Below are 15,146 nucleotides of genomic sequence, written 5' to 3'. Positions count from 1 at the left end.
TCGTTTTATGCCCCCATATCGGATATCAGATATAAATTTAGCAGAAATGACTGTGCTGCATGAACGTGCTGCTGGGAAATCTTAAAATCTTCAGCTATAATATTGCATCAGCTTGTCATTATCTCTGAAAATCAAACCTGAAAGACAAATATAATTCAAAATCATCACAATCAAACTATACTTTAACTCAGTAAATAAGCTTTTTCACTCATTACCTCTGCTGCTGATCAGACCTGTCATGGTGGATTACAAGGAAATCTGTATTAGATTAGACGTGTGGTGGCCTCAGTTTCTATATGTAAGATTTATGCGATGTTGAAAATGAAAATCTTGTGAAGGGAGAAATTTAAGGGCAACACAGTAAATGTTTGGGTTTAAGTAATTAAATCAAACTGAGAATTTCAGTTGTAATACAGAACATCAGTGTGGTGGCTTTACGTACAGGCGGTTGGTATCTGAAGGGGAAAGACAGCAGATAGTCATATGATGTTTAGCAGAGTGTATGACTGTATTTGGTAATAACCTCTCACCGCCTTGATGTGACTCATCAAACCAAACATGGCTGCATGGTAATAAGAAAGGGCGGGAACTGAGCCTCGGACAAACCCAAAGCATTTCCTACCTTCTACCTCCCAAATAAGGCGACAACAACGGGGCATCACAGGGGGAAAACCAGCAGTGTGGTGTCATGTCTGACCTCAGCCTCTGGGAGTGGCGGGTGGTTGAACCTGTGAAACCTGAACTGCAGAAACGTGTCAGGTGGAAAAAATTACAGTTATTTTGATGCAGATTAACCTCAGCAACAGCAGATACTGTAAAAGAAGTAAAACTAAAAATATACTGAACGTTTGTGGTTTAACAATAGTTTCAGTCTCATGTTGTGTAAGCAGGTTGCTTTAAAATTGATTTTCGGTTCTAGTAATCACTTTATTACCGAGTTTTTGATCACTAATAAACTGCAAGTCACCTGCTGTGAATTCAGCTTCATGCTGATAAAAACAATCTGATTTTAATCTCTTTTTCTGGGAAATGTTTTTATTTTGCATGTTTATATAACCCCATAACAAAAGAAATGATATAATAAAAAAAAAACATGACAGAGAAAGATAAGAGGACGAAGTATGAAAGGTTGTTGAATCCTTTTATTCAGATGCAAAATATTTTTAGATCATATTTTTTATAGATTTTTCTTATTTAATAAGAAATGCACCAGCATCAAAACACAGTAGCCTCCACAGCAACTAAATAAGAATGAATAAATGAATAAAAATGAGACAGAAAAACAAAACATTACCTTCTACAGTGGCCTATAGGAAAGGACAACGCTGGGACAGATTCAGATGAAACACCTCTACCTGACCCCACCAGCACAAAGTGAGTTCTCTTCTCATCAGCCACTATTTCACCCACATCACCTTGCTAAACAAAATCCCCAAAATGTCCCCCAAAAACTGTAACCATAGTCCAACAGGATGTCCATCGAGAGTTAAGACGCCAAAGTGTTTCTGGTGAGTTACAGCCGGCTGATTCTTCTCCAACTACCAGATCTTATTCCCACCTTTTATAAAGTTAAGTTCAGTTCAGTTTGTTGTGTGAAGCAAAGACAATCTGAGACGGTAAGAAGATAAAGAAGGACATTTTTTAGGAACAACACTCTAAAGTAGACCAACATACATCCTATATGCTTATGCCCTTTGCTTCTAATCTCACTTTAACTGCCTTGTCTTGCTTTGTGAAGTTTATTATAATTATCATTATCATCTCTGAGGATATAGTGATGAAAGCTACTGCAGAACACACATGTTGCTCCACATTAAAAACTGAAAAATCAAAGTCCGTTTGCTTTTGGGCTGCCAAATGATGAATATACATGAAATTGATTCCCTGACTTGTTACGTGTGACGCTTTCAGCTGCAGAAATGTGTGACCATTTTTTAATTAGATAGGATTGGGTCCATTCACACACTGGGTTCACTGTGAGTTCAACAGAGACAGAGAGTAAAAACAAGAATGAGTGAGAGACTGGATGGAAAGAAAATACTCATAACTACACATGTGGTAACACCAGTCTACTTCTGTTTTTACTGCAGAACACCAAAACAAGTGGAGCGCTGAAATGAAACCAGAGGAGCGATTAGGCGGCACAGGGTGCCACTGCTCTTTTCCTGGGATTAGGAAAGGAGATTAATTATCCCTTTAAGCTCATTCTGGCCCTTTAATTAAACCTAAACTCTTATCTTCCAACACACACATCCATTGCACTCTTTACCCACTCTATATGTACACTCGACTGTATTTTATTTCTCCCATATTTCTTCATTTTTCTCCTCTTGCCTCTCAGTTTTCTGTCTTTCTTTCATCCTCTTTCTGTTCTTGAATTGTCTCCACACACACACACACACACAGAGTTAAATCCCAGCCCGGTGCCCCTGCTGTGTGGTCACTCTCTCTGTTTCGCCTCCACTTAGCAGCAAAGACCAAGTGCCTGTTGTTGCAACCAATCAGATCCCTGATTTTGCTCTGAGGGCCTCCTGATTGGCTCATTCTGCAGAGGAGTTTAAGTGAGGATCTCTAGTCCCAATGCTGCCTGTTGACTCAGTAACAGACTAAGTGTGTGTGTGTGTGTGTGTGTGTGTGTGTGTGTGTGTGTGTGTGTGTGTGTGCTCCCCAGGAGGTCCTTCCTGTTCCTTATAAGCTGGTGAATACTTGCCTTTGTTTATTATGTAAAGATTAGTAGGGCTGCAACTAACAGTTATCCCCCATATAAATCACTATTTCTATTGTTTTCTCTATTGATTCATTGATAGATGGTTTTGTCCATGAGGAGGTTATAATTTCACACAGCACAATATGTGGCAACCCTAAATGGCTTTATTTACTTAACCAGTAGTGAGTAAACAAAGATATTCAGTTTACCATCATATGTGACAGAGAAAAGCATCAAATCCTCACATTTCAGAGGCGAGAAGCAGCTAATATTTTGCATTTTAACTTAAAAATGACTGAAACAATTATGAAAATATTCTGTCAATAGATTGCAATCAAGTCTTTACCTAGATTGTATATGATTGTCCTATGAAATATGATGCATATATACCAGACAGAGTGTAATATGGTATTATATTTACTGCACATAGCACAGTGCACTCTCAGGGAGGATCTTTCTGCATTATGAGCACTTTTGCTTTTGATACTTAAGGTACATTTTGCTAATAATGTCGATCTTTACTTAAGTTTGTTAAGTCAGGACTTTTAGTGGAGAGTTTTCACAGTGTGGTATTAACATTCATACTTCAGTAAAGGATCTGAATGCTTCTTCTACCACTGTTTGTCAGGCAGCAACAGTAGTAACAACAGGAAATAGGATGAAAGGTTGGGAATAAAATGCAGATTCATGCAGAATCATAACCATGAAACACATCAGTTCCTGGGTGTCAGGGGAGTTTCCCCAGGTCAAGACTTTGTCGATGCTCTTATAAATGTGTTATATTGACCAGGGAAACAACAGAACAGATATTTATTAACATGAAAATAACACAAATTATTACTCAGACGACATTAAAATGGTTTAGTAAGAAGTGAGAACTCCTTTACCTGAAAGATGAGGCTCAAAAAGGTCTATATTGTGTTATTTTTTGTGTAATTGTTAAACAACATCTACAAAACCGGAAAATAAATGACAGAAACCAATAACTGTTTACGTAAATGTGATATGGGAACTCCAAACTCCTGGTCCCTTGATGCACTCCACTCCTGAAACCTGATGTTTATCAAATTAGCTCTAAACGTGACCTTAATTCACGAAGATAAATAAATGACGTAATGACTCTGCACCCACTGTGCAGCACGAGGGTTATTCAAGGCCGCTTCAAGGCATCAAAACAGGGTTTGGGGTATTTTGATGCAGGTCTTGTACCAGATTGTCATGTTGACCATCATTGTAAACACTTGTGGTGCGTCTGTGTGTGTGTGTGTGTGTGTGTGTGTGTGTGTGTGTGTGTGTGAGAGCAGTGAGGGTCTTGACCTCGTGTCTGCTAATCCGTGGTGCTCTCCAGATGTGATGGAGACCGCAGCGGTGTCTGTCCATCCGCTGTCACGCATGGCCAGAGGGTCGCTGCTCCGCCCCCACAGCCACCAACATCTGTAAACATCTGCCGAGCCACATTCCAGTAAACTGCCTCGTGTCCTCGTCTGTCCTGCCACAGCGTCTCCTCTGGGAGAACGTACTCACCAAATACACTCCTCCTGCCTCTAACTCAGTCCATGTCTCACTCTCTCTTCTCTCCCGTCTGCAGCCTCTGGACGGGCTAAAAGTTCATGAATATAATCAACAATAATAAAATGTGCTAAAAGTACTAAAGGCCTCTGTGACTGTTATTCTATTCTATTATTAGCTTATTATTATTCATCCATTCATGTAAAAGCAGGATTTCACTGCACATCTTTAACATTATTGTATCAGGCTGCAGCTTGGTGTTATTTTCATTGTGGATTAATCTGCTGATCGTTAATTGATGGAAATTCAGAAAACCCGAAACCCAAAGTGACACCCTCAGACAGTCCAGACCTTAACATTATTATTAGTAGACTTTATTGTCCCCGGGGGGGTAAGTCTTTTTCACAGCACTGATTCTACTTGACAAACTAACAGTCAGACGGTAGACATGACAGCACGACAACAGCAGACTTAACAATACTTCACAAGACAACACTTCCCACTACCTGAGGGCAGTGGGGCGAGATGTTCATTCAGAGGATGAGTGGAGTCCCGTTCTATTGAGTTTGCAATGCGTGTTATGGCTCTGTTATTGAGTTCAGGGAGATGTGGGTGTAGGAAGACCTATTGTTTTAGCAGCAGTGTTGGTTACCCTTGTGAGTTTGGTCCGGTTTTTGGTAGTGAGCGTGGTGAAGAAACAGGTGGAACAATACAGTAAAACTGGCTGAATGATGCTTTGATAGAGTAGCAGTAGAAGATGAGGAGTAACATGAAGTCCTCTGTCCATTATTAGAAATAAATTGGCTGATTGATTAATCTACTAACTGTTTCAGCTGTACTTGTATAAACTGTTATGTAGTTTAATTTATGACATGAAACATTATATTTTATAAACTTTCGTGCAAAAATTGTAATTTCAAAAGCAAATTCATCCGTCAAATGAATGTAGTGAAGAAAAAAGTGCATAAAAAGTCATAAAAAAGTAAATAAAAAGTGCAATATGTGGTGGAGTAGAAGTAGAAAGTGGAATGAAAGGTTTTGGAAAAAACAATGTCTGAGACTTATATTATATTATATTATATTAAACACACACTAGTACTGAGGGTTCTTACATGAAACACGGTTATAAACTAAAACTATGTGGTGTCAGACACAAAGAATAAGAAATTCTGATCTACTGCACCTTAATGTCAGACATGAAACACCCAACAACAGAATATAGTTCTCCTTATCTTTATTGTATAAAAAAGAAAAAAGTACAAAATTCATGTAGAAAGTTTACAATAGAAAAAAGTTGAAAAACAGCAAATACACACTGCATGTGATGACACCGAGCGTCGCCATAGGAGGGAGGTGATCTCTGAACCAGGAAGTGCACTAACACAAGACAAACAACCAGCGGTGAGCAACTGCACGCGCTCAGAGCTCCACGCTGGCGCTCACCTGCAGGCTGAATGACGTACAGGTGGACTTCCTTTTGAACCTGTGAGCATCTCTGTGTGATGAGAGAGCGCTGCTGTTTGTTTTCTGCTTAGCTGCTCAGGCTGTGGCATCATTATGACTTTATACATCACAAATGTTAAAAACAAGGGCCCGTGCTGAAACAAAACCTACAAAACAGTGTAGCTAAGGCCAAGAAAGAGTGGTAATATGTGTATGGCAAAATCAAACGGCCACATTTTTGAGGCTTTTTAAGTGAGAAAGGTCAATAAGGGCCTAGAGTTCAGTTCCTGAAAGACTCCGCTACGTGGCCACTTTAATCCAAAGTCCAGTACAGTACAGAAATGTGTTTTTAATCTATATAACACCACAGTTTTGGAATGAAATTTACATTAGAAGGACCCAGTTTATTTTTATTGAAAAGGGTTTCATTTCAGTCAACGTGATGCCTGATTTCACCGTCTTTGTGCTTTAAAGAGGATACAGGGTGAGTTTCGGTGCTTTACCGTCTCCTCCGATATACACGCTGAGAGCAAATACATCACCTTCGGTTTTCTGGAGAGGTTCATGAGTGCTTAACGTGCCGAACCCACAGCTAATAACAACGTTTTTAAAGCTAGAGCATCAGTTCAACTGTTACACATATAACAACAATAGGACCACTGCTTTAAAGCAAAGTACCGTCTTTAAATGAATGAGACACTGTTTTTTTAATTGTGAGCAATGGATGAGATCTACCAATTTCTAAAGCTGGTAACATTCGAACAATTGAATATTTTTCCTGCCCCTAAAAGTGATGCACCCACTTTCAGCATGTATACTGACGGCTAAAGCAGCCAACTCAAGTACAACTTAATTCATAGTTTTGATCAGGAGTGTAAGAAAATAATAAATAATGCATAAAAAACGAAAAACAAAAAAAACAAGCTACAGATAAGCTACATTCAAAATAAATTATGCTTTTAATATGAGCAATTAACAATTTCTCCCAAACTACAATGAAAATAATCGCACAACCGAAGGGGTCATTTTACAAATGCCATCAAATACTTTTCCACAATCAAAAGATCCAAATCATATATTTTTCTTCAACTCAAATCCACTGGATTTAAATTCAAACTCTGCTCAGAAATACAAAAAGATCTCCCAAACACAGTGAACTCTCGCTCTGATAAGTACTTTTTAAGTCCATCAACATTTCAGTTAGATTCATCTTCCAAGAAACGAATATTTACAAGCGATCAAGTAACTATAAACACTGTCGACGCAGGCGGCGGAGACGCTGCCAGCTCCCAACACTGGCTGTATGAACGCTGAGGAGGAGCGTACGGTAATGCGTAATGTGTGTGTGCTTTGCCGAGATTAAGCTATTTCTGCCCTTAAATGACCTTCATGCAATGCTGCAGCTGAAATATCTGAATGAAATGCAAATGAAACGTGGGTTTAGTGAGTGTGTGTGTGTGTGTGTGTGTGTGTGTGTGGCTGATTGTCCCGTTATTCAGGCCTCAGCAGAGCGCTGAGCAGAAAGGCACGTCGTAGGATGAAATGAAGCGGTTTCAGATTGGGAGAGGGGTTCACTCTGTGCTTCGCTCCATAGTGGAATAACACCCAACTTTTCCCTGCCATGCAAACGCAACGTCCAGTTTCACAGTTTCTAAGAAAGAGATCATAACGGGGGGGTGATAAAGACACAACAATGACACGCACACATCAGACGAGGGTCAAATCATGTCTAGTTTCCGAAGGGTGAAGTTTCCACAGAAGATGGTTGTCAAACAGAGGAATCGGAGAGATTTAATATTAAAGCTTCCACACAGACTCTTCTCTGGTGTTGAGGCCCAAATTTGAAGTATTTTGACCCAGGTCTGCCATGTGCACACACACACACAAGGACACACACACACACACACACAAGGACTCATACACACTTGCGCCACGCCTGCTACATAGAGAGATAACCCCCCCCGCCCCCCCAAGACGTCGACAAACACAAAAAAGCAACTGGATTTTACAAAATATACAACGAGGAAAGAGACCGTCAGTCCGTCAGCGGCGGTCTGTACCAGCAGACTGAGTGACGGACAGACTGTCAGGCAGACAGACAGACAGACAGACGGGGGCCCAGTTCCCACAGGTAGCACCCTGAACCAGCCCACAGGTGGTGGCGACACCTCCAGCTGCTGATCTCATCCTCCCAAATTCTTTGTTCAAGCAAATGTTTGATTTCAGGCAGCGTTAATCCTCCAGTTTTAACCAACAGCAGTGCAGCAAACGGCCGGGATTGTTCTGACCACGAGCCACAGTCGTCCACAGGGTCCTGAATGTGAAGCGCTGCCGTGATAACCGCTGGTCGCTCGCTCGCTCTATGTGAGCCTGTAGAGAGTGCTGAGAGTCTGAGCGATGAGGTTGAGGAGTCTCCGGCAGCCGTCTGTCCAGTCCTGCCAGTGGGGGGCGGCGTGCTGAGGGAGAGAAAGACGGAGACGTTAGTCCAAATAAAAAACCACAGGCACGTCGGATTATTCAATATTTGACCTTTCTAGGAGAAACCACATGCTAAAAATGCGCATTTATTGACAAAGCGACCTACAAACAGCTCTTACGACATCATAGACTGTAAGTCAGTGCTGATCCTTGATGTTTAGCAGCAGCTAAAAAAAACACAAATAAAAATCCATTTTCTACTGAAGCTACTGAAGTGGACTCATATATCTGGAAATATGTTAGAATCAAGGTCATTAAAACTAACAAAATAACAAAAAGTCGATGAATTTAACATAAAAACAAGGCTTTACAAAGGAATGATCACAAACTGAAACTGTTTTATGTCTTTACAAAAAAAAAAACAACTAAAATTATAGAGAAAATGATGTTCTAAGCTTTTTGAATCTGGCTCTAACCAAACACTACAATTTATAAAAGTGACTGAAATCTAAATGAATGAAAAAATAAAACCTGAAATGATCTGGGTTGAAACCTGCTGATGATCATTTCAGAAGCAACTTCAAACGTGCCAAATGTTTCCCTTCACAACTAAATAATAAAAGACAAACAGAGCACTCAGCAGGCAAAAGTGTGAAAAACAAAGCAGCATGATGTCATTTTTGGGTACAGACATGAACAAGAGAGAGAAAGGGGGACTGTATGTCTGCATGGAAATATGAGGAACACTCAGCGCGGCTCGAACAAGACGACAAACAAGTGTGTGTCTGTGTTAAGGATGCTGCTCTGAACCTCACGTGTCTGTGGTTTACCCTCCCTCCTTCCCTCCTTCCCTTTCTCCTTCCCTTTACAATCTCCATCCCTCCCTCCCTCGCTCCTTTTGTTTCAAACTCCTCGTTTAGAAACAGTGTCTGTGCTTTTGGCCCAGCTGGGTTGTAAACAACACGCACAATTTCCCCAATTTCCCCTCGAGAATAAAGTATCTGTCTGTCTTCCTCATGCACACACACACACACACACACACACACACACACACACACACACACACACACACACAGACAGACGCACACAGCAGACAGACAGTTCAACGAGGGCAGCAACCCCAGAAACCTGCTACACATGTTTGCAAAGGGACTGTTACACCCTCATAAAGTGTGTGTGTGCAATCCACGTCTGAGTCAGAGCCGAGAGAAGGTGACGTCATCTTTGTTTATGTGCATGAGGCGGGATGGCGAGGGAGAAAGAGCAGTGGGGTGGTGTGTGTGTGTGTGTGTGTGTGTGTGTGTGTGTGTGTAGTGGAGGAGGGGAGGGGGGGGGGGGGTGAGCTGCTGCCAACTCCTCACGCGATCTAGAGTACAGAGGGAGGGAGGGGCGAGAGAGGGCGAGATAAAGAAATAACAATAAAGAGAAGCAGATCGACAGCAGTGGAGAAAAATTCTGTCAATTAGTCTGTGTGTTTTAAAAGCAGCTGAAGTCTTTTTCTTTTGGTTGTAATTTGGTAAAAAAAATAATTAAAAAAAAGCAACTAATATTTCTGAGAAAAACTGCATTTGTAAAGTTATCGAATGAGAAAATGATGAAAAAGTGACGAGGAAGGAAACTGTAAAAGAAATAAAAAGGGGGTCTAGAAAGTGAAATGGGAGAGGAAAAGAAGAGAGGGATGTATATTGGTGTAATATCTCTATAAAGAACTGTAATTTCTGCCAATTTCTGTGGAGAAAAAGGGGAAATAAAGCGAGACAGAGACAGAGACAGAGAGAGAGACAGAGACAGAGACAGAGAGAGACAGAGAGAGAGACAGAGAGAGAGAGAGAGAGAAAGGTGCAAAGATAAACAACAAAGAAGAAAGATTAACAGAGAGAGAAAGAGAGGAAACAGCACACAGATGACATTGATTCACCCTCTCACACACAAATATTGATCCGTCTTCACTACTACGCTCTGCACACGCACGCAATTAAGCATGGAAACTCATCCATGCAAGAACACAGTGGACTAATAAGAATCAATGTGACTGTGCTGCATTCAAGGACACAGGAAACACTGCACACGCAACCTGCACTCCCTCTGCTGTGAGACTTAATGTTCAGGTGCTGTTCACCTTCGGATTAGAAAGTTTTAGTCGTCTTTTAAGTTCACCCCCCCCCCAAAAAAAAAAACACTTCGATATCTTAACACTCTATAAGTTGCAGGTTGAAGCCCCGTCCCTCCTCTTACCGCTCTACGGAGGACTGTGGCGTTAAATTCATCTCCGATGGCCCTCAGCTGGTTGGCCACTCTCCTGACCTCCAGCTCCCGCACTGCCTCTCCCCGGGGGGCTCTGTGATGTGGCAAAGCCCAGGATGGGTGCTCATTCTGGGGCAGCAGATCAGGCAGAGGTCCCTGCCGGCTGGAGGCCTCACGGTGCTCCTGTCTGTCCAAGTCTGCGGCAGAAAAACGAAATAACAATAAGAAAAGAGCATGAATTTCTCCGTCTTTACCATTGTTCTTCCTCAGCTCATGTATGAAGAGGCAGAAGTGCTTTTTTATTGGGTTTTTACTGGTTATGTTTAATTGGTCGTCAACAAGCAGCAACATTAATGCTCCCCTTCCACGTTAATGTCGACCGTTCAAGTCCGTGCACACGTAGTAACATATGGGTGGCTAACGTGGCCAAGCAGAACACACCCAAAGACACACACAGTGTCGTACACATCGCCCCCCCCACCCCTGTTCAACGTCTGTGTGACTTTGTGCAGGTAGCCATAAAGGTCACCGTATATCATGTTATATCATGTTTTGTGGAAAAAGTCTCTGATGCAGAAAGCACAGGAAGTGAGGAAGTGTGTTTTTTCATATGCAAAACATATGAAGGTTTAAACTTCAGTTCTGACCTCTGACATTAACAATACTCCAGAAATAGTCACTTCTGCTCCCATTTGGTTCGCTGGTCTGACTCGCACACACAAACACAAACACATATTTCTTAAGGAGCCTGATGGGTGACTTATTTTCCTCTTCATGGAACTTGGGAGAGTAATCTCTTAATCTGCTTAATAAGTCTGGTATGGAGAAGTACTGCATGTGTGTGTGTGTGTGTGTTTGTTGTGTTTACAGACTTTGTGTGTTTTTTTCCCGAACAGACAGATACCTGTACCTTCTGTCTGGTCGCCTTAGTGTGACAAACAGGCCTAAACATCCTACAGATATGATTTAATGAAAGCTGATGTTGAGAAACTACGCTGTTTTTTTCCTGGATTTGTTTGTTTATCATATATTTATGTTTACTTACTTGCTTATTTAATCACTTTTCTTGCTTTATTTTGTTTATTTACTCAATTGAACCCTAGTTTATAATGTAGAGGAGTGTGAGCATCATAATCACTTTAATGATTTACCACCATAAGAGACCCAGACAACAAAACAAAACTCATTTAACACTATTTCTCGATTTTTTTTTTGAGGTGATATCGTTATTTCTCATTTGTTTTATTTATCCCAAATCGTGTTGCATTGAATTAAATGTCTTGGGCATCGTGTCACAGATGTGTAGATGACCTGTTTTAACCTTTTCTAAGACACATCTTTAGATCCACAGCTTTTCTCTGAAGTGACCCCCGTCTCAGCCACGGGGCTTGAGCGCCTGCGGCAACCACAACTCTAGTTGCCACAGAAACGGGCACCCCTGGCAACCGCAGCATCTGCTTTGGTAGGAGGATTACAACTGATCCTTTAAAGATGCAGGTGACTAGACAGAGACGGAGACGGAGACGGAGAGAAAAGAGAGAGCGGCAGAAAAAAATAACAAATGGGAAAACCCTGGCTTGTTGCCAAGGTAACTCTAAGGCAGCGCTCCTGGAGACGTCTCCATGTGATTGGCTGACTGAGCAGGGGGCTGAGCTGTGATAGGGTGGACAGGGGGAAAATGGGGCCGGACTCAGGGACAAACCTGTCCGTCTGATAGGCCGACAGACTGACAAGGTGACAGAGAGATCCCCTGACCAGCTAAATGTGGGAGGCAGGAGAGACTGGGGGGTGTTTTGGTTGCCGGGTGGGGGGTGGCATTAAAAATCAAAACAGACTAAACCAGATAAACTCACAGGGGAGCTAGAAAGCTTAATGGTGAGCTGGATAACTCCCTAATTTTACTTACTGACTAATTAACTGACTTATAATTGAACAAAATTTTAAAAACTTAACCTACAAATTAATGTTACACACAACACAACATGCTGCTGAACAGATTAACTTTACTAAGAGACAACTGGTTATCCACATTAACGCTAACTAACTGAATAACTACCTGCCTGATTACAGCATCTGATTGACTGATTAGGAGACTTGTGGATTATCTAAGTGTCTGACTTTAACTAGGTCGCTGAGTAGCTAACTGAATAATTAACTTTTGCACAGACTGGACACCAAACAGATTCTCTCATTGGCAGAATGACTGTTTACTTGTTGACTGACTGATTAGCCCGATTAACAATCTTTAAACCTGAACGTGGCTGTTTGACTAACAAATTTAACCACCTGACTAAATAAATTAGCTTATTATTATAAATTATGGCCTGAATGGACACATTTACTGACTGGCTGAGTTGACTTTGTGCTGCCTGGCTGAGCCACTGAGAGCAGGAGGAGGAAACACTGCAGAATGCTGCAGCCAGACTGCAGGGGACAAGTCTGAACATGCCTGAGATGCACAGCTGACCTACAGCTGAGAGGAGGAGGAGGAGGAGGAGGAGGAGGAGGGCAACTTATCTGTTTACATTGTTAGAATCTGTCACAACACATTGGCTTTGCACCAAATATTAACCTGCCTTTCCTGTGCCACTTGAATTTCCCTTTCTACAATTTCCACATTTCCCTCCAGGATGCTTCCGTCTACACTGAGTCACCCCATGATAATAAAACTCCCTCCTCACTGCCCTCAAAGCTCCTCCGTGCTGACCAAACACAGGAGCCCAGATTAAACAAACTGAAGTAATTCACTTCTGCAGCTGAGGAAACTGCTGGACACACAAACCAACACCTTTTAGACATGTTTACACTCCTGACTGACAGAGTTTATCCCCCAAATACTAACATTGTAAAAAGAAAAAAACAGAAAGGAGTACCAGTTTATTTTAATACCTCTTTTTGACACCGCACATCTAAGAAAGAGGTGCAACTATGAATGTAAAAGAGATTTTAATGTCCATTAATCTTAATGATTTTAAGTCAAAAGAACGAAGATTTGTTTCCTGTTCTGACGCCCATCTTCTCCACAGTCACCTCCCCTGCTCACACAGACACATCGCACATTGTCTGGCGAACAAAAACCGGTTTGAGCAGTTTTACCGTCTGCGTCCACGTAAAATAAAACAGCCCAGAGGCCCGCTGGCAGCTTACAAGGCCACTCTGCAGCAGGAAGACTCACATGTTTGTCCCTGTGACAGCTGTAGCACATCTCCCCCTCATCTCCTCACCCTGTACCACCCCCTCCGCCTGCCTCCCATCAACGCTGCCCAAACAGCCTCCTGTCATGGAAACACAAATAACCGACACCCTCCTGCTAACTGATAACTTGGTGTTTACTTAGAGGTGGAGGCCTCATGTTTTGCATCCAGCGCTCGTATTCTTCGTGTTCTGCGGAGATCCTGCCGGCATCGGCCATTAATCACCGCCGGCTCTTTAGCTGCTGCCTGTCCTGGCAGGTTTCATCCTCACTGATGTGCTCTGATACAAGTGGTACATTTTACCTCATTTCCCAGAGTGTCAAAACAAAGACGTGAGGACACTTGATATAACACATTTGTTGTTCCTGTCTCAGTGAGGTTATTTCAGCTTCTAGAGAACACCGTCCTCTTACCTGACTGCTCTCCTGAGAAGGCACTGGGTTCGGCCCTCTCTTCCCTCCGATTGCACAGCGGCGAGGGAGGAGGCGTCTGTGATGGCGATGACGCGGGTAGCTGCTGGTGAGACTGGGGCTCGTCCTGGCCGTCGGGGTGGGGGTAAGGCAGCGGGTACGGCAGATAAAGAGCCTGCAGAGGGGGCAGATGGTGGTGGTTGTGGTAGGGGTGCAGGGCGCCCATCCCAGAGCCCGTGCTGATGGTGGTAGTGGTGAGCAGGCCGGGCCAGGTGTGAAAGGGGCCGGGCAGCTCCATGCGGCAGGTGTTGTGGCGAGGAAGAGGGCCGTTTCCTCCTCCTCCTCCAGTTTCCCCGACGCTCTCGATGGTCTCGGCGCGGGCCATCTCAGTAGTAGCCTGCATCACACGTGGGGAGCACTTTTACACACATGCAAATCTAAAAAACAACAACACTAAACACTACAAACTTTAACACTGGTGGTTTTATTTAAAAGGTGCATGTGCATATGTTTTAATATTTACCTCTTGTAACTGTCTATAACATCACTTGTGTTTTTAATTTCCTCACCTGAGATTATTATTATCATCATCACTGGGATTACACACAAATTAAAACCCCCACAAAGCAAACTGTGTGTTAACTTGCAAACAAACTGGCCTCAGGTTGGACTGATGGAAATAATCAATACATATAAAATAGAATAAAATAAAAAACTCTATTTTTAGAGTCGCTGTCGTTTTATTTTTCTCCACCAGTTTGACCCACAAACCGAGTTTCTCAGTCCGGCCGCTGGGGGGCAGCAGCCCCGGACCCCCTCCAGGAGCACGAGACTCGTGTTTGTAAACAAATCCGTGCAGCACGAGGACACACACACACACACACACACACACACACACACACACACACACACACACACACACACACACACACACAGGCCAGTTTTTTTTTTTTACATTAGTTGCTGATGATGTGAAGGTAAAAATGTAATTACTGTAATTTATTGATTAAAGATCTTGTATTAGTCATTTAGGACCAGAAGTTTAACCCTTAAATTATTAATATAATATAGATTTTTTAAAAGCCCTCGTGCCTCCACACTTATCTCGTCTATTGGTGTTGCAGAAATTATAATTTTAAGTGCACGAAGCAGGTTTATTTTGTGTATTTACATCGTCTAAAGTACATTTTGTGATTTATTTCGCCGTTTTAAAAATCACCT

General features: G+C 42.3%; 1 long non-coding RNA gene across 1 annotated transcript; it reads right to left on the bottom strand.

The window, feature by feature from the left end:
• Positions 1 to 7,639: 7,639 nt before the first annotated feature.
• Positions 7,640 to 14,050, bottom strand: LOC139200570 (uncharacterized). The gene is made up of 3 exons (XR_011584179.1): positions 13,929 to 14,050; positions 10,313 to 10,518; positions 7,640 to 8,115 (listed from the first exon to the last, which is right to left on the bottom strand). It is a non-coding gene; the product is annotated as an uncharacterized lncRNA (long non-coding RNA).
• Between the last annotated feature and the right edge of the window lie 1,096 nt (positions 14,051 to 15,146).

This window comes from Pempheris klunzingeri, chromosome 4 (genome assembly GCF_042242105.1).
Source record: "Pempheris klunzingeri isolate RE-2024b chromosome 4, fPemKlu1.hap1, whole genome shotgun sequence".
In the NCBI taxonomy this organism is placed as follows: domain Eukaryota; kingdom Metazoa; phylum Chordata; class Actinopteri; order Acropomatiformes; family Pempheridae; genus Pempheris; species Pempheris klunzingeri.
This window is presented reverse-complemented; position numbering and strand designations above follow the sequence as displayed.